Source organism: Macrotis lagotis, chromosome 7, assembly GCF_037893015.1.
Source record: "Macrotis lagotis isolate mMagLag1 chromosome 7, bilby.v1.9.chrom.fasta, whole genome shotgun sequence".
In the NCBI taxonomy this organism is placed as follows: Eukaryota; Metazoa; Chordata; class Mammalia; order Peramelemorphia; family Peramelidae; genus Macrotis; species Macrotis lagotis.
Window position 1 is genome coordinate 103102356 of NC_133664.1, and position 25245 is coordinate 103127600.

Below are 25245 nucleotides of genomic sequence, written 5' to 3' on the forward strand. Positions count from 1 at the left end.
AGTTTCTGTTTCATTCAAGAATTGTCTCCATGCATATAACAATTTACAATAAGTAGAAAAAAATGGGACAGGGAAATGAAATAGTTTTTCTTCTGATACAGTCTGCCATAGCTCTGGTGTGGGTCTGGACATGAAATTCCAAGAGTCAGGCTGGGTAGAAAAACATACCCAAACACGAAGGTTGGGAAGTGAAAATGTATCAACTTTAGTTTTGGAAATTCAGACTTTTTAATCGCAAATCTTATCTCAGGAATGACTGGTTAAAGGAGACCCAGTTTCACAATTTCCTGGATAAATTTACAATATCTCTTCTTAGAAATCTGCAAACTTCTCTATCAGAAAAACCTTTTACAACCACCTCCGGAGCCACAGATTATTCCAGGTCAGGGTTCACTGGTGAGCCAACAGATCCATGCAAAGAGCAATAATCCAATACTCCAATATCTTTGATGGAAAAAGTCACCAAGGATATGTGAATGTCACTCCCAGGGGCTGGCCCTCTACATTCTGAGACCAGGACCACAAGAGGAAATGCTAACACCAAGAAAAAACACCTTCAGTTGAAGGAAAAAATGTTTTATTTTGCTATGATGACAAAATGCCATTGTTAATTAATACGCTAAAACCCATTCATGAAATAGTGAGATGGGCTTTAGAAGTACAAGTTACTAGAAGATATGATAAGAGAGCCAGGAGACCTGGTTTCTAATACCTATTCTGGAATTATATAACAATATATTTTGGAGCAAGTCATTTAACTTCTTGAGTTCTCAGTTTTCTCCTCTGTTCTCAGGTTATAACAATGCAATCTCTACCACAGCTTTCTTCACGCAAAGGATATTGGGAGATGGAATGAACTGATAGGACAAATCATAAAAAATTTTGTTATCATGACATGATTTTATAATCCTTTTATTTCTTACTTAGTATTAATTAAAATTTCCTTATAGCTTAACAACAGCTTAAAGAATATTCTAGAATCCTTCCTTTAAAATTCAGTTGAATATCCTATTGAATAGACTGGATATTTTTGAAATACAACCTCAAAAACTTAGAAAAAGTCCTGAATATCACCTAAAAAGCAGGTTTGATCAAAAAAGGTAGGAAATAGAAATCATTCTGACTTCATGAGGGGCAGTTAGGTGGTGCAGTGGATAGAACACTGGCCTTGGAATAAGTAGGCAAAGAGTTTGAATTCAACCTCTGATACTAGTTGTGTGACCTTGGGCAAGTTAGTTAACCCTGACCACCCAGCAGCCAGAGCCATCTCTAATTGTCCTGATTCATAACTGGTCACTGGACTCAGATGGCTCTGGAGGGGAAAGTGAGACTGGTAACTTGGTGCAGAACTCCCTCATTCAAATCCAATTTACATGCTTGTTATGGCATCACCTCCCTGATGTTATGGTCTTAGAAAATGAAGGACAAACAGGTGTTTGAGACTGTGTGTCTCATAAGTTTTAATGCAGCTTCAACTTTCAAAAGTTTAAAACTTCACTAAACTTTTGGGACACTATGTGTAGGTGCTACCAGGGACTGGGGATCAACTGGCTGTTGACAACCAGTGGAGGGCCTGCTGATTCTGATGATTCACTGATATCTCATTTGGAACCATATTCAGACAAAAATAAATGCTCAGGTAAAAATATTTATGAATTTCTAAAACCTGTGTCAGGGTTGTGAGTTTCAGCATCAGGAGGGAATTGCAAATAATCCCAGCTTTAGAATCAAAGGGACCTTAGAGGTCAGCATGCCAGTTCTCTCATTTGACAGATAGGGGAATAGAGGCCCAAAGACATTGAATAACTTGCCCATGGTCACACAGTTATTGTTTGCCAAAGATAGGACTCAAACTAAAGCCTCAACTCCAAATCCAGTGCTATCACTATTATGCTATAATGATGTATAATAGGATAGTCAAATAAAACACAAAACCCCAGAGAAGAAATGCAGGGTGCCAATTTGGGATAGGTTCTACTGTCCCTTACGGTGACAGAAGGGAAAGAGATATCTTCATTGTTATTTTACTTGGGTTGCTATAAAACTTTCAGTGTGGCTTTTTTCTTTTTCCTCTTCAGATAGGTGGTACACTCCTGATGACTTTACTTCCTCACACCACTTAGAGAATCTTCAGTATTAAAGAGTATCTGTAAATATTTGCTGAATGAATATGACTGACTCAAAGCATCCAGAGCATTTCCCACCCAATCCATTGAATAAATTTTGGTGAAGAAAATACATCCTGAGGGGCAGCTAGGTGGCCCAGTGGATAGATTATCAGCCCTGGAGTCAGGAGGACCTGAGTTCAAATCGGACCTCAGACACTTGGTAATTGCCTGGATAGGTCACTTACTATTGCTTTGCCTGAACAAAAAGAAAAAAAAAAGAAAAGAAATTACATTCTGCCCACAGACATACTGAGTCTTAATTCTCCATGAGAAGGTACACATTCATGGAGTTCTCTTTCCACTCAGGCAGGCAGGCTAGGGAAGCAGCTACCTTCTCCTGGACTGACCAGCCCCAGCTCTGGAAGAAAGGACCAGATTCTTCTGCACTTGGTGAGACAACTATTTTACCCACAGATTCATCTTGCCATCGTTTTTGTTGGGCACCCCAGATAAGGTCTGTTACTCAGTAAATATTTGGATGAAAGGCTCCAGGCCAAAGGACTCCTGTAGCTGAGAGAGGAGAAAGAGAAAGGAGGGGTAAAAGGTCTGAGTTTACAGATGAAGCCCAGAATATGAGTATCAATACTTCACCTTACTATGGTAAGAGGTTCCCTCTTTAATGTTAGCCACATTATTACCATTCAAAGAGGATTCCCTCCTCTCCTGTATTCATATAGATATGATTAGTCAGTCTTATTTTTCTACTTTCCACCTGCTTTCAAGAATGTTTAATAACTTCAATGGAAATTTGACTTCGCCTATTACAGACTATTATTTAATAATGCCATATGACAAATACTTATCATAATAACAACAATAATAGTACTATAAAAATGGTATAAGAGGGGTCAGTCACCCTTTGTGGTTAAAATTTCGAAAATTACTTTATGGTGTTATCCAGTAGGTTCTTCCCAATTATAATTAGAAAAGAAAACATTTATTTCTACGGAGAAAGCAAAGGAAGAGGAGGAGGAGGAGGAGGGGTAGTAGGAGGAGTAGGAATAGTAGTTGGAATAAGAATATTCTTCCCTCCCCCCCCAATTCATTTTCAATACCTGCAGATCAGTCTTCAGTGCTGTCCAAATACTCCATTTTTTCAGCTGAGTTCCTTTTTCAAGTATTCTTTTACCTTAGTTTCTCTTTCTGAGGGAGTCAATTCAGGGTGAGCCTGACATCTCACGCAGACAGATGACAGTTGAATGTGTGGGGAATTAGCAAACTTGTTGGTTGTGGCCTAGCTCATGGATGAGCCCTCATAGACCATTAGATATTATATTATTCACATTGACTATTTCCTCCTATGACTCCTTGTGGCACATGATTGGGTATCCTAAATGCCTCTAGCCTAGGAAGTAGAGGAAGAGAGAAGGCAGATATTTCTATTTGAGTGCCCAATCTGTCATTCCTAGGTTATTCTAATGTATCTCTGCCCTCTATTCTCATTCCTAATATTTTCACATTTATATGAGAACAAATGACTTTTCTTTACTTAGGCAAAACAGGGAAGAAAACTTCTTTCCCCTTTTCATCCAACTTGCATAGCCCCAATTCTTATCTCTCATAGAAAGTTTAGATTGTTTCTATGCGCCTCTAACATTCTGGCATTGTCTGACTGCCTCGATAATGATTGAAATAATGAGTTAACCTTTTTCTCTCTTGTAGAAGCAGAGTTTTATGGTAGATAGAGTGCTGAACCTGGAGTCAAGAAGACCTGTGTGGAAATCCAGTCCCAGACACTATGTGACCTTGGTCAAGTCACTTAATCCCTGTTTGTCTCAGTTATCTTCATTTACAAAATGAGGCTAAATGCAAACACGTTTTTCCCAGGGTTGTTGTGGAGAAAAATGAGATAAGATTTGTATAGTTAGCACAGTGCTTGGAAAATGGTACACAGTAGTATATGCCATCTATAGCTTGGGAAGGTAGGAAGAGTGTGGATGATTTCTCCTTTTCTTATCAGCAACTTCAGTTACATAGTGAATTCTCCTAAAATGAGGAACTATGGTTTTTGTTTCTTGTTTATGCAGCCTTTTAGTATCAATCCAGATCTTGGTAATAAGTGATTATAAGATATATATGAATCTAACCTTTCCCTCTGAAATTATTTCCAATGTATTCTGCATAGATCATTTTTGTACCTTGTTTACAAGCTGTTTTCACCCATTAGAATGTATGATCCTTGGGACCAGTGTTTGTTATTTGCCCTTTTTTGTATCTCTGGCAATTAGGACAGTGCCTGGCATGCAATAGGTGCTTAATAAAGGCTTACTGACTTGTTGACTGGACTTCACTTCTATGAATTCTTCAAGGCCCAGCTCATTTTCTACACATTCCATTGAAGGCTCCTTAATCACTCCACTACTTACTGAAATTTCTCCTTTGAAATCATAACAATTATCATCTCTAGCAGTACTTTATGAAAATTCTCCACACAGAGTCACACAATAAATGCTTACTGAGTAAGTGAAGGAAAAATGAATGAATGAATGCTATTATTCAATTTTTGTGTTCCTTTTCAAATTTCAATATGGTTTTTCTCTTATCTTTCCAGTTATTTCAGAAGCTCCTGCTTATTTGTACTATCACACAGCATGCACAACATCTCAAATAAAGTTGACAAATAAATATTTGTGAATTTTGTGCTGATTTATCACAGGCACAAAGCATCTCCCATCCCAAGCTTCAAAACACTCACCACCTGAGATTTGTACAGCAGTTACAATCTTCTCAGGCTGAAGGAAAGGGAAACTTGGTGATGCAAGTCTAGTCATGGCTTCTATCATCTTATCCCAGAGATGAAACAATGACTCTGGGTCTTCCAGGTTTTGAAGATGTTCAGAGGGCATGGTGAGGATGATATTGTCTGCCATCAGCTCACCCCAGGGTGCTGGATGGTGGGAAATTATATTCTTCCACTCCTCCCTAGATGTCTCCTTTTGGAAAGAAATTCTAGGGTTAATGGATTTAATGTAGGGGTTAATCTCAGAGAACATCTATTCCAGCCAAGACTTGATTAGGAAAAGAAATTTCCTTTTCTCTATTCCTGATAAGTGATCATCTGCTGTGGTTTGTTGGTATTCTATTGAAATCCCAATGATTTATATGGATTTATTTTATATCTTGCAACTTTGCTAAAGCTGCTAATTGTTTCAAGAAGTTTTTAGTTGATTTTCTAGAATTCTCTAAGTATTCCATTATATCATTTTCAAAGAGTGAGATTTTGTTTCTTCATTACCTATTCTAACCCAGTAAATTTCTTTTTCTTTTCATTGCCAATTCTAACATTTCTAATAGAATATTGAAAAATAGTGGTGATAAAGGACATCCTTATTTCACCCCTGAACTTATTGCCAAAGCTTCTAGCTAATTTCCATTACATATAGTGCTTCCCTGTGGCGGCCGCCCCTCCAACCCCGGGGAGCAGAGCCTTTCTGCTCTTTTCCAGGTTACCTTGAGTAGGAGAACTGCCTCACTGGGTCCCTTTGTGGGTTCTGTCTCTCTAAAGTTTAGTTAGAGTCCTTAGTTTCAAGTTTTATCAGAGAGCACCTAAGACTGGATCCCTTCTTGTTGCCATCTTGGCTCCGCCCCCCCCTCACAAATGTTTTCATTCTGAACACTACCATCTTCAATCTGTCCTTCTTTTATCAGCTTCCTTCCCTTTTCTTTTCCTTTATCCATTTTCCTTTTCCACTTTTTATTTCCTCCCTTCTATCACTCCCTCCTTCCTTTCCTTTTTTCTCCTAATGCCTGAAGGGTTAATTTCTAAACCCAACTGAGTATATGTATTATTTTCTCTTTGAGCCAAATCTGATGGAAGTAAAATTCATGCAATTCTCACTCCCTCTCTTCTTTCTTGCTCTCTACTGTAATAGGTCCTTTGTGTCTCTTCATGTGATATAATTTACCCCATTCTGCATCTCCTTCTTCCCCTCCCAGTACAATTCCTTTTTTTACTGTATTTTTTAAAAATCATCCCATCAAAATCAACTTATGTTCAAAACTTCAGTCTAGGTATACTCCCTGTAATAGAGTTATAAATTTCAAGATTCATGAGGATCTTACTCCAATGAAGGAATGTAACCAGTTTAATTTTATTAAATAACAACCCTTTTATTTTCTTCTGCATACATTTTTATGTTTCTCTTGAATCTCCTATTCTATTTTCTGTTCAGCTCTGTTTTTTCCCATCAGGAAAATTTGAGATTTAAATGTCTATCTTTCCCCCTGAAAAAGTATATTCAGTTTTCTGGACTAGTTGATTCTTAGTTATAATCCTAGCTCCTTTGCCCTCTGGTTTATTAAATTCCATGCCCTTCATGGTAACCATACCCTTAAAGGTAAGGTTGCTGTTGCCAAGTCTTGCATAATTCTGACTGTACCTCCTTATTATTTAGATTGCTTCTTTCTGGCAGTCTGGAGGATTTTTTTCCCCATGATCTTGTAATTCTGGAATCTGGATACAACATTCCTTGGCGTTTTCATTTTGGCATAGCTTTTAAGAGGTAATCAGTAGATTCTTTCAATGACTGTTTTCCTTTAAATGACTATTTGGTTCTAGGATACCAGGGCAGTTTTCCTTGATGATTTCTTGAGAAATGTTGACACAGCTCTTTTTATTGACTCATGGTTTTTTGAAGTCCAATAATTCTTAAATTATGTCTCCTGGATCTATTTTCCATGTCAGCTTGTTTTTCCAAGGTGGTATTTTACATTTTCTTCTATTATTTCATTTTTAAAATTTTGCTTGACTTTTTCTTGATGTCCCATTAACCTCCACTAGCCCCAGTCTATTCTTTTGTTTTTTTAGATTTTTGCAAGGCAATGGGGTTAAATGACTTGCCCAAGGTCACACAGCCAGGTAAGTATTAAGTGTCTGAGGCTGGATTTGAACTCAGGTACTCCTTACTCCAAGGCTGGTGCTCTATCCACTGTGCCACCTAGCCACCCCACCCCACTCTATTCTATGATCTTCAGTTAGCCTTTGCATTTCCTTTTCCTTTTAGTCAATTCTTTTTTTAAAGGAGCTGTTTTCTTTTTTCATTCTTTTTTTTTTTTGCATCTTCCCAATTGGATTTTAATGAATTTGATTTCCTCAGTAAATTTTTGTGCTTCCTTTTGCAAGATGTTGAATTTCTCTAGCATTTCTTTTCCCAGTTTTTCTACTTGATTATTTTTGGTTTTGCTTTTTCAAGGCAATGGAGTTAAGTGACCTGCCCAAGGCCACACAGCTAGGTAATTATTAAGCGTCTGAGGCCGGATTTGAACTTAGGTCCTCCTGACTTCAGGGTTGGTTCTCTATCCACTGTGCCACCTAGCTGCACCTCTACTTAATCTTTAAAATCCTTTTTCAGTTCTTTTAAGAAGGCTTTTCATACTGGAGATCAATTCATCTTCCCTTCTGCACGTTCATATGTTTTTTTTTTTCTGCCATCATCTTCTGAGATGGTGTTTAACCTGTCATTAACTCCTATGTAACTTCTTTTGTTCCATATTTTCTCTGATCTTTCTTATAAATCCTGAGGTTTGTTACTGGGCCTGTCCCAACCTTCTTGTGTTCTTTCTTATAAATCCTGAGGTTTGTTACTGGACCCTTTCCCAAGCTTCTTGTGTTGGGGCAGGACCTGCTCATAGATTTTTCATTTTGAGAATACCAACTGCTAGTTCACTGAGCTGGGTCATGGAATGCCAACAATTTGCTCAATGGACTTGGTCTTCCAAACTAGCTGAGTGGGCTGAATTGGACATTCAGGGTAGCTCTGATGGAGTTCTTCAACTATCCTACAGTGCCATTAGTCTGCTGAGACAAAACTCCAGGGGCCTCTGCTTCAAAAGATTACTGTAGCTGAGAACCTCTGGCTGGTCCCTGCCACAACTTTCATTCCCTTGCCCTGGGTACATTCCTATTCCATTTGAGACAGACATTGCTGAAAAATGTTCCACTCAGTTCTATTTAGGTTCTGTTGCTCCAGAGGTTTAATTAATGGTTTTTTTTTTTCTGAAGGCAACCTGGGAGAACTTAAGCTAGGAAACTCCTAGCTTCTCTCTGATATCTTCACCCTGCTCCCTTTCTGAGATCTGAACTGTACCTAAAAAAGCAATTACATTGGACATATTCTTTGATCTACTTATAACAATACAATGACTATACCCCAAAGAAATAAAAGATAGAAGAAAAGGAATGATAAGTAAAAAACACGTAGAACAGTTCTTTTTGCAATAACCAAAAAACTCAGAACCAATGGTGTATACCTATCTTCTATGGAAGAGCTAAAGAAATTATGATTTATGAATTTAATGGAATATTACATTGCCATAATAGGTGACCATTTAGCAATATTCTTGGGAAATAGTAGCACTTAATAAAAGTTGTTTGATTGATGGATGGTTTCAGAGTAAATTGGGTGTACTTGTAGAAATTGATAGGGTGAAGTTTGTAGTATCAGAGCATTTTAGACATTAACAACATTATGAAGAACAACAACTTTGCTAGATTTAAGAATTCTGACTGTAGACCTTGATTGTGGTGGACCAAAGATGAAATGTATTGTCCACATGCTGACAGATGAGCTCAATATAAAGAATTCAGTATACATTTCTGGACATGGTCAATATGATAATTTACTTTGCTTGATTATGCATACGTATTACCATAGCTTCTTTTCCTTTTCTTTCTTTTTTTTTTTCAATTAGGATACGAGATTCAGGAAAGAGAAAACAAATGCTTGTCAATAAAAATAATAATTTTTAAAACAACAGCACAACAACAAAAAGAACTGGAGGATTATGGTGGTGGCAGCCATAAAGATGATAAACATTACCATTAGGCAGTATATATAGGAGAAGCAATGAGTAAGCAAAAGGGAGTCACTTGTAGACCAATAGTGCAAGCATATGGTACCTTTATGTCTACAGTGAAGCCTTCAGGGAGGTGGATTTCAGTGCTCACTTGTCCATAGGAACATAATTATTGATTAAATTCTACTGCCATAACCCTTCATTGCCCTTACCTCACCCAGATGCCCTAGATCACCCCTCAGACTGCCCAAATAGCCTCCTACAGTCTTAATATCCCTTTCTAAAGTCCTGATAGCATTCACTAGAGCTCTTAGATCTCCTTTCCAGAGCTCCAAGTTTCCTTATGGAGTCTTTATATCTCCTCTCAAAGACCTGTTCTGCTCTCTTTAAACCTCAGCTGTCCCAAGCCTTTTCATATTAGTTACTCTCTGATTACTCCCAATTTCTAAAGCCTCTATTATTATGGAAACCAAAGTTCTAAGATATCTTATTGAATTCATCCAGTCCATTCTTTCCCAACTATCCATTGGCCTTCATCCTCCATCTTTAAACTTGATTAGTACTATTGATTTCCATGGTGACAGGGGTTTCTGGGGAGTACAGTTAGAAATGGCTAGTCCAATTACTTCATCTGCGGACCAGTAAAAAGGAATCAATTCCACTTCGAGCAAGTTCAGTAGCCACACAGAGCAGGTTGGCCCCACAGGAATTGCTGCACACAGGATGATCCTGGCTGACCTGAGGGAGGCCAGTGAGTTTGAGCACCTTCCTTAAGAAGCTATGTGGGGAGGCATAATCAGGGATTCCTTCTACAGGGAACTTCAGGAAAGCCACACAGTGCTTTCTTAGCTTAGACTGCCAGTCTTCTTCCAAAACTTTGCATCCTTTCATTTCATCTTATAACTAAGACAATTCTGAGCAGAAATAATAGTTCTCTTTTCTGGGCACAAGAAGAGGAAACTGACCACTTTTGAGACTACGATCAAGGATGCTGAGGCCAGATGGGTTGAGGATGTGGTTTTCAGGATAATCAGCCACAGCAGACTTGCCAGGATCCTGAGAGGCTCACCACTCAGCTTGGCTCCCGATCAGTAAACTTCCACCTTCTGCCACAAACTCATGCAGTTCCTTTGCCTCTTGATTGTTATGGATTGAACAGCAATAAACATTTAACCTCATAGTCAGATGGGATTCTGGGTTGCATTTCAGGCCATTTCCAGACACCAGGGAGCACAGGTTTTTAATATTAAGGTTAACTATAATTTATTCTGTTTATCTCTGTCAGCCAGGTAATAGCATAGAAAATGGGATTCAGAGCATGACCTCAAGAGCAGTAAGCACTTTTCAACCTTGGTTAATATGGGCAATTACCAGGAAGCAATTGATGGAAGAGTCTAGTATAAGAGGGAAGGCCAAGGCTCCATGAACCAGAAACTGAGAAGGCAGTTCACCCAGTATTCATATCCAGCTCTGGGATTCCATCCAGGAATTGCTGTTACTCTTGAGAGAGGACCTCCTCAAACCTAAAAATAAGGCATTTGCTTCTATTAGTACTTAAAGGAGTGATGTGGAATGGGGGAGATGGGAATATTTCTGAAAAAAAAAAGCACTATAATCACTTATTCTACATAAGCCATTATTTCATGTAGTCATTTTATTTTGGAACCTACTCAGATGCAATCATAGAATTTGAGATTTTCAAATGACCTCAAGTTTCCTCTAATACCAGTCACACCAGAAGCATGAATTCCTTTATAACAAAAAAGATGTCATCTAACCATTGTTTGAACTCACCATATCTGGTCAGTGCTATTATAATAGGTTTTGTTTTTTGACTGATTTCAATGATAAGAGGGACTGGGGGTACAAAAGTGACAGAGGACTTCCACAACTAAATTGCATTTAAAATTGCACATTGAAGAGGCAAGACTATTTGGATAATGACCAGGCAACATTTGATGCTCTCTGGGATGATAGCAAGGATATCATGAATCCAAACAGACCTAGTATGATATACTTGGTGTGAAATCTGAGGAAACAATGCATTATGTTCCCACATAATAATAATAATAACAATAATGATATTTATATTATTTATATAGGAAAAGATGGGCTTCCTTACAATTAATTGAAATCCTATGCCATAAAATTTCTACCATTGTTCCTAGTTTTGTCTTTTAGACTAAGAAAAACAGAGAGATTCCCTCCTCATGATAATTGTTCAGTTACCTGAAGACAACAATCTTTATTATATTGCCCCTATTACTTCACTTTATTTAACATTCATTGGACCTTTAGTTTGTAATTATATGGAATATCTTCTTCATTCTGGTCATCCTTCCTTGGACTTTATTCAATCTACCCACTTCTTTCTGCACCAGTACATTCAATTCATTCAAGATTTTTTAAAATCATTCTTTTTATCACTTCTAATAGATAATCATGCTGAACTATACATATGTTTACAGCTATTTTTTCTTATAGAGAAATGGGCAAAGCAAGGATTAATATTTAAAAAAAAGTTTCATTTAATCATTCCATAAAAATTTTGCATTATGTCATGGAGGTGACTAAATTCTTGAAGGCTATGTCAGTGTAGAAGACTGCCAAAAGATTCTATTAAGCCTGAAAGGAAGACTCATTCAGTCATCCAGAGATTAATCCTCTATAAGCAAGGAGTGACTCAGTTGACCACAATGTTATAATTTATTTTTGTTCATGAACTACATCAAAATACAAAACTGTTCTCAACTCTTTGTGGTCAATGACAGTTTCTATACTAATGAAATAATTGTGTTAAAGGGGGCAGGAGTAATTAATAATCATATTGTCCTTAGGCAATCTTAATAAATGCTTATTCATCTAAATATTAGGATCTACTAAAGTGAGTAGACATTCAAAACATTCAAAAATCACAGATATTGACAGTTGGAATTTACCTCAAGGGCCATATAGATGAGTCTTCCCGACTCCAGGGCTTCTAAAACTTTATCCACTATACCACCTAGCTGCTAACTGCCTTATATCATTCAGCTTCCCAACATATCAATATTTATCAATTAATGGAAAATGACTGGTTTCGAATATGGGATTCAATTCAAAATCAGCTAGGAAGCTAGGTGCCACAGTGGATAGAGCATAGTGCTTGAGTTCAAATCTAGTCTCAGACATTTACTTGCTGTGTGATCTTTAGCAAGTCAATTAATCTCTGCCTCAGTTTCATTACTTATAAAATGGGGGTAATAATATCTGTCTCCCAGGCTTCTTGAGAGAATCAGATGTGATAATATTTGGAGAGAGTCTATAACAGTATCTGGCACATAATAAGCACTAAATAAATGATCACTAGTTTTATTGTTATTCATCTCTGAAATATATCACTTTAGGGGATCTCCTGAAGCAAGTTTGTCCCACTAGCATGTTAGAAGCATAGACAATTGTATGAAAAGTACAACCATGGAGAGAACATTCTTCCTTCAATCTGAGGCAGAAAACAAGGACCTATATACATTTATCCAAGATTTTTGGCCAGTATTATAGAGAATCATCTATGGAAAATCCAAAGGAGAGAGGGAACCCATGTCAACAGTAAGTTGTACCTGTTATCCCTGTTCTCAGATGATATTGCACTGATCTCACAAAGTCCAGATCTGCACTGAGGCTCTTCAATGAAATCAATAATTATTCAAAAGTGATAATAATAATAATAAGTGAACATTTATATAGTGCCTACTATGTGCTAGGAATTGCATTAATTTCTTTAACAATATCTCAATTGATTCTCACAACTCTGGAAGATAGGTGCTTTTATTATGCCCATTTTATAGATGAGGAAAACGAAGTAGACAAAGGTTAAATGCTTTTCCTGAGAACTCATAGTGACTGCTGCTGCTGCTCTATCCATTGCACCATCTACCTGTTATTATTGCAATCCAGATTTATTGGAAAAAATAAAGTTTATAAAGAATGTATACTACCCATACTATAACATGCAGCTACATATGTTATCCATTATATTAGACAAAAAGTTTGATCACTAGGGGGTTCAACCAGTCTTCAGTTCTTCATGGGCAATTCCTAACTGCTTTTTCACCACATGGGGGCAAAAGATGGATAATGACTCACTCCACAACTGAATAAGAGATTGCATATGGGCTCCATTAATTGAGAAATTGGAGTTCTAGACCTTCCACAGCCTGATTCAGAGAAAAAAAAACACTGGATGTCAAAGCAGAGAACTCAGGTTTAGCCCCTAACTCTGCTGCTTAAAAGTTAAATGGTATTGAGCAAGAACTGCCCTTGGAAAGAGAGCTTAGGTTGAATACTAATATAACTTTTAGTTCTAAATGAATGTTTCCATTATTTTAAGATAGATCAAAGGCAGAAGAATGAGAAAATGTAATTATGGATTATACATGAGAGGCATATGAGTGTAAGAACTGAAAGAGCCCAGAGAGCAAGAGGACAGGCAGATTCCTCCATGTTTCAAATTGGTATTCAGAGATCATCAAAATATATTAAAAAAACAATAAGGAAGACATTCTAGACTAATGAAAAGAGTTTCCCTAGATCAGTTTCTATTACATGGCTGAGATTTTTTGAGACTGGTTATCCCTATTTTGCTTTGACGTGAAGTGCATTGATCATTCTGAGTTCTAATCTCAACACTGGTTGGCATGGAAGTGTTAAAACTGCTTTTTTAAAATCTAGACTGCTTTGTCCTTTTTTCCCCCAAAATATATTTTAATTTCATTGATTTTCTTTGCAATTCTATATTTGATGTGTCTTCTTAAAAATATTTTTCAGGCAATTGGGATTAAGTAACAACATAGGCTTAACTTTGAAACTCAGAAATTGAAACTGAGAACCCCAGACTAGAGATCCTTCAGCCTCAGCCTCTCAGGAACAAGGATTTTTGTGCCTGTTGCCTGGATCAATTTTCAGGAGTCCTGAAAAACTGATAGTATCAGGGAAGTACATGGTATTGGATATTCTCTCTCTCTCTCTCTCTCTCTCTCTCTCTCTCTCTCTCTCTCTCTCTCTCTCTCTCTCTCTCTCTCTCTCTCTCTCTCTCTCTCTCTCTCAAGGTTTGTTTTTGCAAGGCAGTGGGGTAAAGTGGCTTGCCCAAGGCCACACAGTGAGGTAATTATTAAGTGTCTGAGACCAAATTTGAACTCAGGTCCTCCTGACTCCAGGGCCGGTGCTCTATCTGCTGCACCACCTAGCTGCCCCCTGGATATTCTTTCTTACATTTATTTAGGTAGGAGAGAGCACTGACCTTGGAGTCAGTTGGAGTTCAAATCTAGCCTCATCTATTTCCCAAGTGTGTTGCACTAGGTAAATCACTTAACCTCTCTCTCTCTTCCTCAGTGTCCTCATCTGTAAGATGGGTATAAAAACAGTGTTTATTTCCCAAGGATTTTATGAGGACCATATAAGAGTTTTAAAGTACTTATCATAGTATTTGGTATATAGTAGGCACTCAATAAATACTTATTTCCTTCCTTCTTCCCTTGGAACATCAAACATCATAGAGAATGGCTAAATATTTTTAATGTAGAACTCAGGAAAGCTTTGTCTTTCTCAGTAGTTGCTCCAGCTACAAGTAAAAAAAAACCCAATAAGTTAATGACCACAACTTGTTGCTTTTTAAATTCTTGGAAAACAAAACAAAACAAAACAAAAAGAAGAAACCATCTTGCTATTTTAATATTTTTAGCCTAACTTCTGCAATTTTCATGTCATTGTCTAATTGATTGCCTTTCTCCTTTAGTCTATAGAAGAAGGGCTAAAGATCCTTTGGCTCCAGAATCCTCAGGTTGCAGCCCTAATAAATAATTCTCCCCTTTTCACATTTTGCAATAGAGAGAGAAACAAGTCTCCATGTTTCTGGTCTGAGGAAATGCATTGTAACTACTTCAGAGGAAGACAATTGAAGCTATTTCTGGTTAGAAAGTTTCACCTCAAACTTTAGTTGCTAGATCTTATACTAAAGGATAGAGTACTTCTTGGAGAAAGAAAATTAAACTTTTTTTCCACCATTTTTGAGAAGCTAATGAATTTTTAAATTATTTTTTGGCCAGCCAATACCTTTCCCCAAATACTCTATTCATTCCTCTGCTCATTTTGTTCGTTGCCACACACACAAATGAGCAGAAGTCTGTCTTGAAGAATCATGTGTATATATCTCATGTCAACCTATGTAGCCCAAGCAAACTCAACTCAACTCAGACTAGCCCAGTCTAAATTTGTACATTGCTACAGAAATAAATGACTTCTATAATGTTGTTTTAAGTAAAATCCTATTTTCCCAAGAGCCATTGCTTGTGGTAGGTTAGTTATTCCTATTCAGGTTAAAATGAGGATGTAAGGGAAGAACATCCAGAAAATTAAGAAGTGATCAAAGGCAAGTGGGCTAATTAGGATAAACTCACCAACAAGGAGGAAATCCTGTTCTGACAGTAAGAGATTGGGAGGTAAAAATCTGGAATTAGTTGGATTGAAAAGTATCTTGACACAATGGAAAGGGCCTTGATGTTGAAGTTAAGACATGTGGGTTTGAATACTGGCTCTGCTACTTTACTTGAGGGTCTTTGTTTTTTTAATTTAATAGTCTTGGGTTCCAGTTTCTCCATCTATGTAATGAGGGAGTTGACCTAGATGACTTCTGAAGGTCTCTTCTAACTTTAAATCCATGACCCTATGATTTTTTTTTATTATTTGCTCAAGGATTATAATAAGGGTCAGGCAGTAGTAAGGGATCCATGCGGGTAAGTCCTTATAATGAGCCAACAATTAGGTACACTTTGTAGGTTTGACAGTATGCTTTATTTCCAGTGGACCCAATCAGCATGATTGCAACTTTCAGAATTGTTCAACTGGAGAATAGTGAGGAACTCCATGGATGGTGAGATTTACATGAGATTAGGGAATTTGGGGGTGACAAAATGGGTTTGGTTGGCAGGATATGACTGTATTAGGAAATGGATTTGGGCATGGGATCAAGAAAATGTCATCCTCTGCTGTGGGATCAACATAGAAAAAGTGAGCTTTCAATCAGAAGCAGAAAATATTTTTGAAAATAAACCTTAAGGGGCAGCTAGGTGGCACAGTGGATAGAGCACTGGCCCTGGAGTCAGGAGTACCTGAGTTCAAATCTGGCCTCAGACACTTAATAATTACCTAGCTTTGTGGCCTTGGGCAAGCCACTTAACCCCATTGTCTTGCAAAAAGAAAAAATGAAAATAAAGCTTTAATGATTTAGTATTAAAATTCTAGTGTTAACAGAAAACTGCCTAGACACATCAAGCTCAAGTGTAACTGAGGTAAAGTTAGTAGTAAACATCTCAATTTTCATTTTTTTTAAGAATTCAAAAGAAATTAGGGGTGGGTGCCAGAGTACCAGTCAATCTCTCTTTTTTTGATTTAAAAAGCAGTACAGGTACAACCAGACCTTCTAGAATTAAAATAAGAGACAAAAATGAATGTTAATTGATTTAATTGATTCTTTTGCTTCTGAATAGCATTGTTCCTTCTTGCCAGACTTAAAAGACATTTAGCAGATGACTTATTGTGACATTAGGCTTCCACATCCAATTTTCCTCAGATGAGAAAACTCAGGCAGACAGTGGTTAAATGACTTGCCAGGAGTATCAAAGCTAATAAATGTCTGAGGCTTTAAATCCAGGCATCTTCCTTCTGATGGTAAAACAATCCTGAACCCGATTGGTGATAGGTTGGCCTTCAGATGTGACTGATTACACCCCTCTCTCATCCTCAAAGAATGCCAGGTGTTTCATGAGAGACAGAAAACATGTCCCATTTCAATCTTACTTGGTCTCCTCTTTGGCAGACCAGTTCACTCCCTAATTCTGATGAGAGGGAAAGCAAGGACAAAGAGGGGGAAGACCAAGTTCTGTCTGATTTCTTTTTTATAGGGTAAACAAAATCAAGGCTCTGTGCTCAGGTAGATACCTTGGAGGAAGGTGGCAATTGTACTCCTCAGTCCATTTGGGAGAGCTCTCTTGACATAGGCTAAAAGATAGAGCTTTTGTCAGAAAAGAGTTGTATTACAAAATAATATACATACATATATTATAAAATATGTACATATATATATAATCAAATGATCTAGCATTAAGTTTAATTTTTCCCAATTTGAATGCAAATCTTCCTGACTTATCAACTGTACTACTTAGTTACCTGATAAATAAATCTATTATCTAAGCCCTGGGAATAATAATTGTGTATGACAGTAACCTCACCCTTCTGAAGTCTTAGTTTCTCAGCTCCAAATAGTTCTTTGTAGTAATGATCATTTCAATTTTCTGTTACTATGTCCCTTCAACTTGGGCACTTTTCCTATGGGTTCTTCCCATTGACCCTGAGGAGACTTATAAAGTGGTTTGTATTTGTGAAGTAGAATCAGGTCATGCCTGTTGCCTGCTTCTCAGGAAAGTTAGACAGCAACTTGTGACTGTCAGGCTAATAGGTCGAATGTCTGCCTCGACCTGCACCTTACAATATGCAGAGTCACATAATACCTAGCTGCAGGCTGATCATATTAGAGTAGAGAGGTTCCACTTCATCATTGTGGAACCTAAGATCTCTTAATGAATACTAAGACAGACTTAGCTTTCTTTCCTTCTTTTTTTGCATTTGGGGGAAGGTACTGTCATTGGCATTCATGCAGTAAACTCCTAGGGAGTTCTCAAGGCCATCCATGGTTTGCACCTCCATCCCAGAGTCACAGAGAATGCTAGTGAGAGATTCCATAGATGTGTGTACCCAATAGGTGTTCCTAGGCTGTGGTTGAACCAGTCCACAGCATTGAAAAGAAATAGAATCAACATGTCATCTTGGAGGTAGCCTTCATGGGACATGACTACCTGTGGGAACACAGGCTATTGTAATGGCCCTGCAACCTGGACAGTCTCAGGAGCTGGCATGCCTCCCTGAGAGATAAGATGTGCCGGAGTCCTTGGGAGTTGGTCATTCTGCCCCATAGTCCAAGGGCACAGGACACAGCTGTCTTTTACCACTACCCCCTTATCCTGTAATGCAAGATGCTGCACGTACACTGCTTATTCACCTCCATTCCCTCATTTTTCTTTGTTCTACCCTGGAAGACCTAACAGTATATATGTAGAAGCTAAGCAGTAATAAATTTGAGCTGGAGGCATAAGGCAGTGGTGGCTTGACTCCTTATTCTCAGCTCCCCGCTGGGAGGGAAGTTGTTGCTGTGGGCCCCAAATTGAAGCAAGCCGCAACAACTACCCAGGCAGCCCTGGTCATAATGGGAGGCAATAATTAAAACCTGGCTATTCTTATTCACTGGAAAGTACTGAGAAAGTAGCTTCAACAAGAAATAGCAGTTCACAAGGGACAGGACCATTGGGGAGATTCCAAGAGTTTGGCTCTTTCACTAGGACCTCAAAAGCATCTGATGGAGACATTGCAATGGCTTTTTTTTCCTGCTTCAGGAAGAGAAGCAAAGTTTCAGACTGCAGATTTAGCTTTAATCATGGTCTCCTTCCATAGAACCTGACACATAGTAAGTGCTTAATAAATTCTTACATCATTCTGTTTCTAGAATTCTTTATTGATATACCAGTCTATTAAGTAAAGGAAAAGAAGGTAATCTGACATATTCTATTCTTGATGAAGCCAAATTGACTCATTTTGTTCATCATTTCCATTTCTAGATGTTCACAATTTAATTTTTCTGGACATTCCCTAATGATCCTTTTAATAAAATATTCTGGATCTGGGCTAGGAATTAAAGAAAACTCTCTAGTCTATATTTTAGCCCACTAATCTTCTTCCTTCCAGAAATACTAAAGAAGAATGACCACAACAGCTCTTTGGTTAACATTGGCTGAGTTGTAGGGTTCAAAGGAATTTAAAGACAGTCATTCTCCTCTGAGCAAGGAATTTCTTTCCATTCTATAAAAGAAAACTCAAGCAAGGGGACTCAGTCATAATCACCTGGGAAAACAGTAGTTGACACCAAAGAGTGAATAATAGTTAACACTCAAACATACATCACCATGTTCCATTTTGTTAACCCATGAAGGAGAAGAAAAGAGAAAGGACTAGTCATTTATTAAGTGCCTATTAAATAACAAGCACTATGCTAAGTACTTTATAAATAATTAATCTTTACAACAACTTTGGAATGGAGATGCTGTTTTTAATTCTCATTTTACAGTTGAAGAAACTAAGGGAAACAGAGGTCAAATGACTAATCTAGGAAAACACAGCTATTAAGTTTCTGAGGCTGAATTTGAACTCAGATCTTCCAGAATTGAGACCAAGGCTGTAAGGGGTATACCCCAGAGAATAATGGTAGGTAAAGGAAAGGGCAATCAGCTCAGAAAGACCTCCCTAGTTATCATCCCAGGTAGAATCTAAATTTTAATAGAAACTCCCCAAAAGGATTCTAGGAGAAAGAAGACTAGAAACAACCCGAACTATACCAGCCTCACTTTACCAGATGTATCAGAGATGTGTTCTTCACATATTACCTTCTCTTTTATTCTTCCTCTCTTCTTAATTCCCCTCAATATGTCTTTGGGGTTGCTCTCATGCTCTCCTGATACTGCTCTCCTGAAACTGTGCTCTAGAGAATCACTGACTTCCTAATTTCCAATTTGCTCAATTCTCATTCTCCCTGACCTCTCTGGAACATCTGCTACTTTTCTCCATGAACTCTCTGTTACTTCCCTTTTTCCCAGGACATTACTCCCCTGGTTCTTCTACCACAGAAAAGATGCAGAGATTGACTCTGTTGGAAGAAGTCAAGAAATCATTGGTTTCTTTAGATATTATCTATCCCCTTTTCTTATACTTGGTTCCCTTTTTATAGATGATGAATGGAGGATAACAAGAATTGACTTGCTCAGACTTCAGAGGTAGGTATAACTGAACAGAGTAGCTTTGTTCTTCTGAGAACTGGTTTGGGGTTCTTTCCACTATACTCCCTAAGGCTAGAAGGAACTTTGGTTTCCATTTATTTTCATCCCTTAATTTTTTTTAATAGATAAGGGAATTTTCCAGTGTGTACAAGAATGTATTTGAGTAGGCATTTGATTTTAAATCCTATCATTAGATGGTGTGCTCCCCAGCCTAGAAGTTTGAGACTTGCCCTGGAACATGGAGTGACTTTGGGTACAGAACAAAATGATTCTATGATACAGCTCTGGGAAGAGTCTGTTTTTCAGGCTTTGAAAGGGCTAGTCAATATTTGGCAGAAACCAGAGAATCTAAGAACAGAGGGGCACATATACAAAGACAGAGACATTCCCAAAATCAATGAGTAGAACTCCTTTTTCAATTTTGGGAGGCAGAGATTTTTCATTTTCCTTTCACACCCCATTCCTAAGCCCATAGATAACAGTCTGTACCCCCAAACTATTACTAACTCACTTCCTGTACCATGTACCCAGTCCTGAAAATTCAGACTGCTCTCCTTTGGAGAGGCCAGGATGGGGAGGACCCTTCTGTTCTTACCCAGAGTAAGGAGCAAACTCACATTTCTGTCCTTCAGTTTCAGTTCCAGGAACACAAGGACACCTGAGAAGTGATTAGGCAAAAAAAGGAGGCTAGAGACTTGTAAAACCTGAGGCTTATCTCAATTTCCTGGTTGCCTTGAACTATGGCCTGAGTGAGGTGTAGCTTGACATGAGAAGGAATCTGTGAAAGGGAGAGAACTGTATTGGGGGAGAGTGGAGATAGGAAAGATGAAAGAGTTGAGGGGGGAAAAGGAGAGAGAAGGGGAGACATGAGAGAGAAGGGAGGTAGAGGAGGAAGAAAGGAGAGAAAAAGGAGTGGGAGAGGGAGAGAAAAAGGAGTGGGAGAGGGAAAGGAAAAGAGGGAGAAAGGGGAGGAAGAGAAGGAGAAGGAGAAGGAAGAGAGAAAGAGAGAAGAGGAAGGGAAAATAGGAGAGGAGGGGAAAGAGAGAAGGGAAAAAGAAGTGGGGATGGGACAGGAAGGGAAAGAGAGAGAGAGGGATAGAGTTTGGATTTCTAGACATCTTAATCTTTGTAGGATTCATGGGTCCCTGTTGTGTTGGAGTAAGTTTGAGCTATTGATAAAATTTTCAGCATGAATAGTAATAGCTTGGAAATCAGCAATGCTTGATGGGGCTTGAATTATTTTGTTGATGGTCAAGATTTAACAAAATACTGGAGAAACTATTAATGTAGATTATATTTAACAGCATATCTTTTGAATATTTTTATCTCAAGAACAGATTGTGAAACATTTTTCTGCACACTCCTCCCTTTTGATTCTCTAGTAGTCTAATGGACCCCTTCGGGGAATATGTTAATAGCAGAAAATAAAATATATAAGATTAAGAAGAAAACCAATTATATTGAAATGATTTTAAAAGTATTAAAAAAGAAGTTCCATGGGATCCAGCATAAAAAATCTTGGATTAGACTTGCAATTCTGCTGTTTACTCCTTATATAATTAATTAATCTTCTTAAGCCTCATTAGCTTCCTCTTCTGTAAAATAATAGTAATAGTTTACTCTTGAGATAGCAATAGAATCAAAACTCTCAGAATCCTCATTCTATTGAGAAGATTGCCAACTTCAAAGCAAATCTCCAGGACAGATAAAGACCTGCAGTTGATGAATTCAGTCCACTTTTGAGGCTTCAGCCTAGCAATGCCTAGTTAGTAGCTATGCTAGACAAATAAGTATCAAGTATATATAATTTTTTCTTTTTTAACTTAATAAAATTTATTTTTTTCTAATTACATGTAAAGATAATCTTATCTTAACTTTTATTTTTATTATATTTATTTTATAAGACTTTGAGTTCCAAATTGATCGCCCCCATCCCCAAGACAGCAAGCAACTTGATATAGGTATTACAAGTACAATCATGTCAAGCGTATTTCCACATTAGTCATGTTGTGAAAGAATAATTACAACAAAAGGGAAAGGTCATGAAATAGAAAGAACAAAAGTGAACATAGTAGGCTTTGATTTGCATTCAGAGTCCATAGTTCTTTCTCTGGATGTGATTAGCATTTTTCATCACAACTTGGATCATTGTAGTAGTGAGAAGAGTCAATTCTTTCTTAGTTGATCTTTAGACAATGTTGCTATTAGTCTGTATAAAGCTCTCCTAGTTCAGTTAACTTCGCTCAATTCATGCAAGACCAGGCTTTTCTGAAACTTTGCCTGCTCTTCATTTCTTATACCATGATACTATTCCATGACATTCTTATACCACAACTTATTTAGCTATTCTCCAATTGATGAGCATCCCCTCAATGTCCAATTCTTTTCCACCACTAAAAGAGCTGCTATAAATATTTTGTGCATGTATAAATAAATATTGTGCATGTAGGTTCATTTCCCTTTTTTTATGATCTCTTTGGGATATAGAGCTCCTAGGGTATAAATCAAAGGATATTCAGTTGATTGCCCTTTGGGCATAGTTTCAGATTGTTCTCCAGAATGGTTGGATCAATTCATAGCCACCAAAAGTGGATTATTGTCCCAGTTTTCCCACATCCTCTTCAACATTTATCTTTTATCCTTTTCTGTCATATTAGCTAATCAGATAGGTATGAGGAAGTAACTCTAAGTTACTGGAATTTGCATTTCTCTAATCTAGTGATTTAAAGCACATCTGCATATACCTATAGATAGTTTTGATTTCTTCATTTGAAAACTGTCTGTTTATATCTTTGACTTTTTATCAATTATCAAATGGCTTGTATTCTTATAAGATTCCATTCTCTATACATTTTTAAAATGAGATCAAAGATTTTTCTTGGGAGACAATGACCACAGAAGTGAGAAAGGGGGGGAGGGGAGAATCAGGAAAAGTTTGTTAGTGGAAATGTGGGGCGCAGCCTGAGTTATATTAAAAACAATTTGGATGTAATTAGAATCCTTATTGCATTGATGATTGTTTGTATCTAATTAATATATGGCAAGGTATACCTATTTATACAGGATTGTTTGAGTGAAGGTCAGAAAGTCAAGTAACATAACATAGTGTTTCCACTTAATTGAAAACTCCTCGTAGTCAGAACTGTTCTTTGCCTTTTTCTATTTTCAGTGCATAGCATTCCAGCACAAAGGAGGTACTTAATAAATGCTTATTGATTGATTGCTCATGAAACACAGAGATCAAGTCCATTGTCACTTATATCATATATTTTATAGATATTAAGTCATCATACCTAAAGATCTCTGAAATACCATATTTTATATACATATAGATCATTTTTATTCATCTGGGGCAAAAAGTGATCCAAGAATGAGATTGAGAAAGGGTATATCAGTTAGGTGGCACAGTGGATAGAGCACTGGATTTGGAATCAGGACAGGATTTGAATCTAGCCTCAGAAACTTGACTCTCACTAACCATGTGGGCAAGACACTTAACCCTGATTGCCTCTCACTCTGTGCCATCTCTAGTTATACTGATTCATATCTGGTCACTGGACCCAGATGACTTTGAAGGAGAAAGTAAGGTTAGTGACTTAGCACAGAACCCCCTCAAATTAGGCTCATATCTAATTCATATGCTTGTCATGGCATCACCTCCCTGATGTTGTGGTTTTCTTCAAAATGAAGGACAAACATTGAGGAAGGGTGAAGAGTTTTATCATGTATGCAGTGAAGGATAAGGGCCATTCCAAAAGGAAGTTGTTTTAGAAAGTCAGATATTGGGAAGTCTATGGTGAAAAGAGCTTGTTGGTGGCAGTGGTGTCTTGAGGAACATCAGTGGATAAGAAACAGAGATCATAGGCACTAAAGTGGATATGCAATACACCCTGTCCCAGAGGAGACATAACTCCCTGAACAATGAGTTATTATTTCCCTTTCTTTAGTTATAGATCTCATATAATTGTGTCAAAGTCCATTGACTAGTGGAAACAAAAGTACCTGGTCAATGTTAAATTTAATAGAAATTCCTGACTCATATTTCCTATCTTGAAGCCAAAATCATACCATTATGAATGAAAAACAAAATAACTAGTCATATCTTAATTTACTTTACTTCTGAAACTTGTTGGTAATCAGAAAAGATAAGAGCGTGAGATGAGGAAGTAGAGTACTGAAGGTATTAAGGATAGCCAGTGCAAATACCTCAATGTGGCAGATGGAGCATCTAGTTCAAGAAACATCAAGAAGGTCATTAGTCATGGATTACAGAATATGAGGAGAAGAAGAATAAAAGAGAAGAGAATGTTTAAGAAGATCAAAATGGGGGCAGAGCAAGATGGTGTGAAGGCAGGAATTCCCAGAAACTCTTTTTCTCAAAAACTGAAAAAGCCATCAAATTATGACTCTAGCCAAAACTTAGAGGGGCAGAACCCACAGAAAGACTGAGTGATACAATTTTCCAGTCCAAGACAATTTAGAAGTTCTTCAGGAAAGGTCAGTTTCACTGGGACGGGGTTGGAAAGAGCCTCAGAGCAGCTGCTCCACAGAGCAGCCGAGCCAGAGCAAACCAGCTCCAGCCTTCCAGGAACAGGCTGTGGGCCACCTGGGTCCATGGCAGAGGAGGAGATTTCCAGAACTCTTGGCCCACGGATCACTGGTGGTGAGAGAACTCTGCCACACTAGGTGGAGTGGAGTAATGGCCTCAGAGCAGCCCTACAGTGAGAATCTGCAGCGGGAATCAGCAAAGCTACCCAGCACTTTCCAGAGCTTCCACCATCCTCTTTCAGGGGAAAAGATGGACTTTCAATGAAACTTTCAAACTTTCCTATAGAAACAACCAGACCTGAATAGAAAGTTTGATCTCCAAGTATAGCACTCAGGTGAAGCACAGAGGGAGTGAATAAGAAGGACTAAATATGAGGAACTTAATTATGTGAATCACCTGTATTCCTGCATAGGAAGAAGATACTGATAATTCATGTGAACCTTCACATTTATAAGAGAAGTTAGAAGGAATATATATATATATATATATATATATATATATATATATATATATATGTAAGGCACAGGAGTATAATGGTATAATATAGCATAAAGATGGTGATATGGGAGATAAAGGAAAGTACTGGGAGAAAAGGAGAGGAAGAAGGGGCTAAGAATATTTCACATAAAAGAGTCAAGAAAAAGCTTTTGCCTTATTTATTTATGCCTTTTTATTTACTTTTAGTTTTTTTGCAAGGCAATGGTGGTTAAATGGCTTGCCTAAGTGTCTGAGGCTGGCTGGATTTGAAGTCAGGTACTCCTGACTCCAGGGCTGGTACTCTATCCACTGTGCCACCTAGCTGCCACAAGAAAAAGCT

General features: G+C 37.8%; 2 pseudogenes; both read right to left on the reverse strand.

Moving 5' to 3' along the window:
- Positions 1-2209: 2209 nt before the first annotated feature.
- LOC141494096 (TRPM8 channel-associated factor 2-like) lies at positions 2210-5161 on the reverse strand (annotated as a pseudogene).
- A 4077-nt stretch (positions 5162-9238) lies between these two features.
- On the reverse strand, positions 9239-17958 carry LOC141494097 (TRPM8 channel-associated factor 2-like; annotated as a pseudogene).
- Between the last annotated feature and the right edge of the window lie 7287 nt (positions 17959-25245).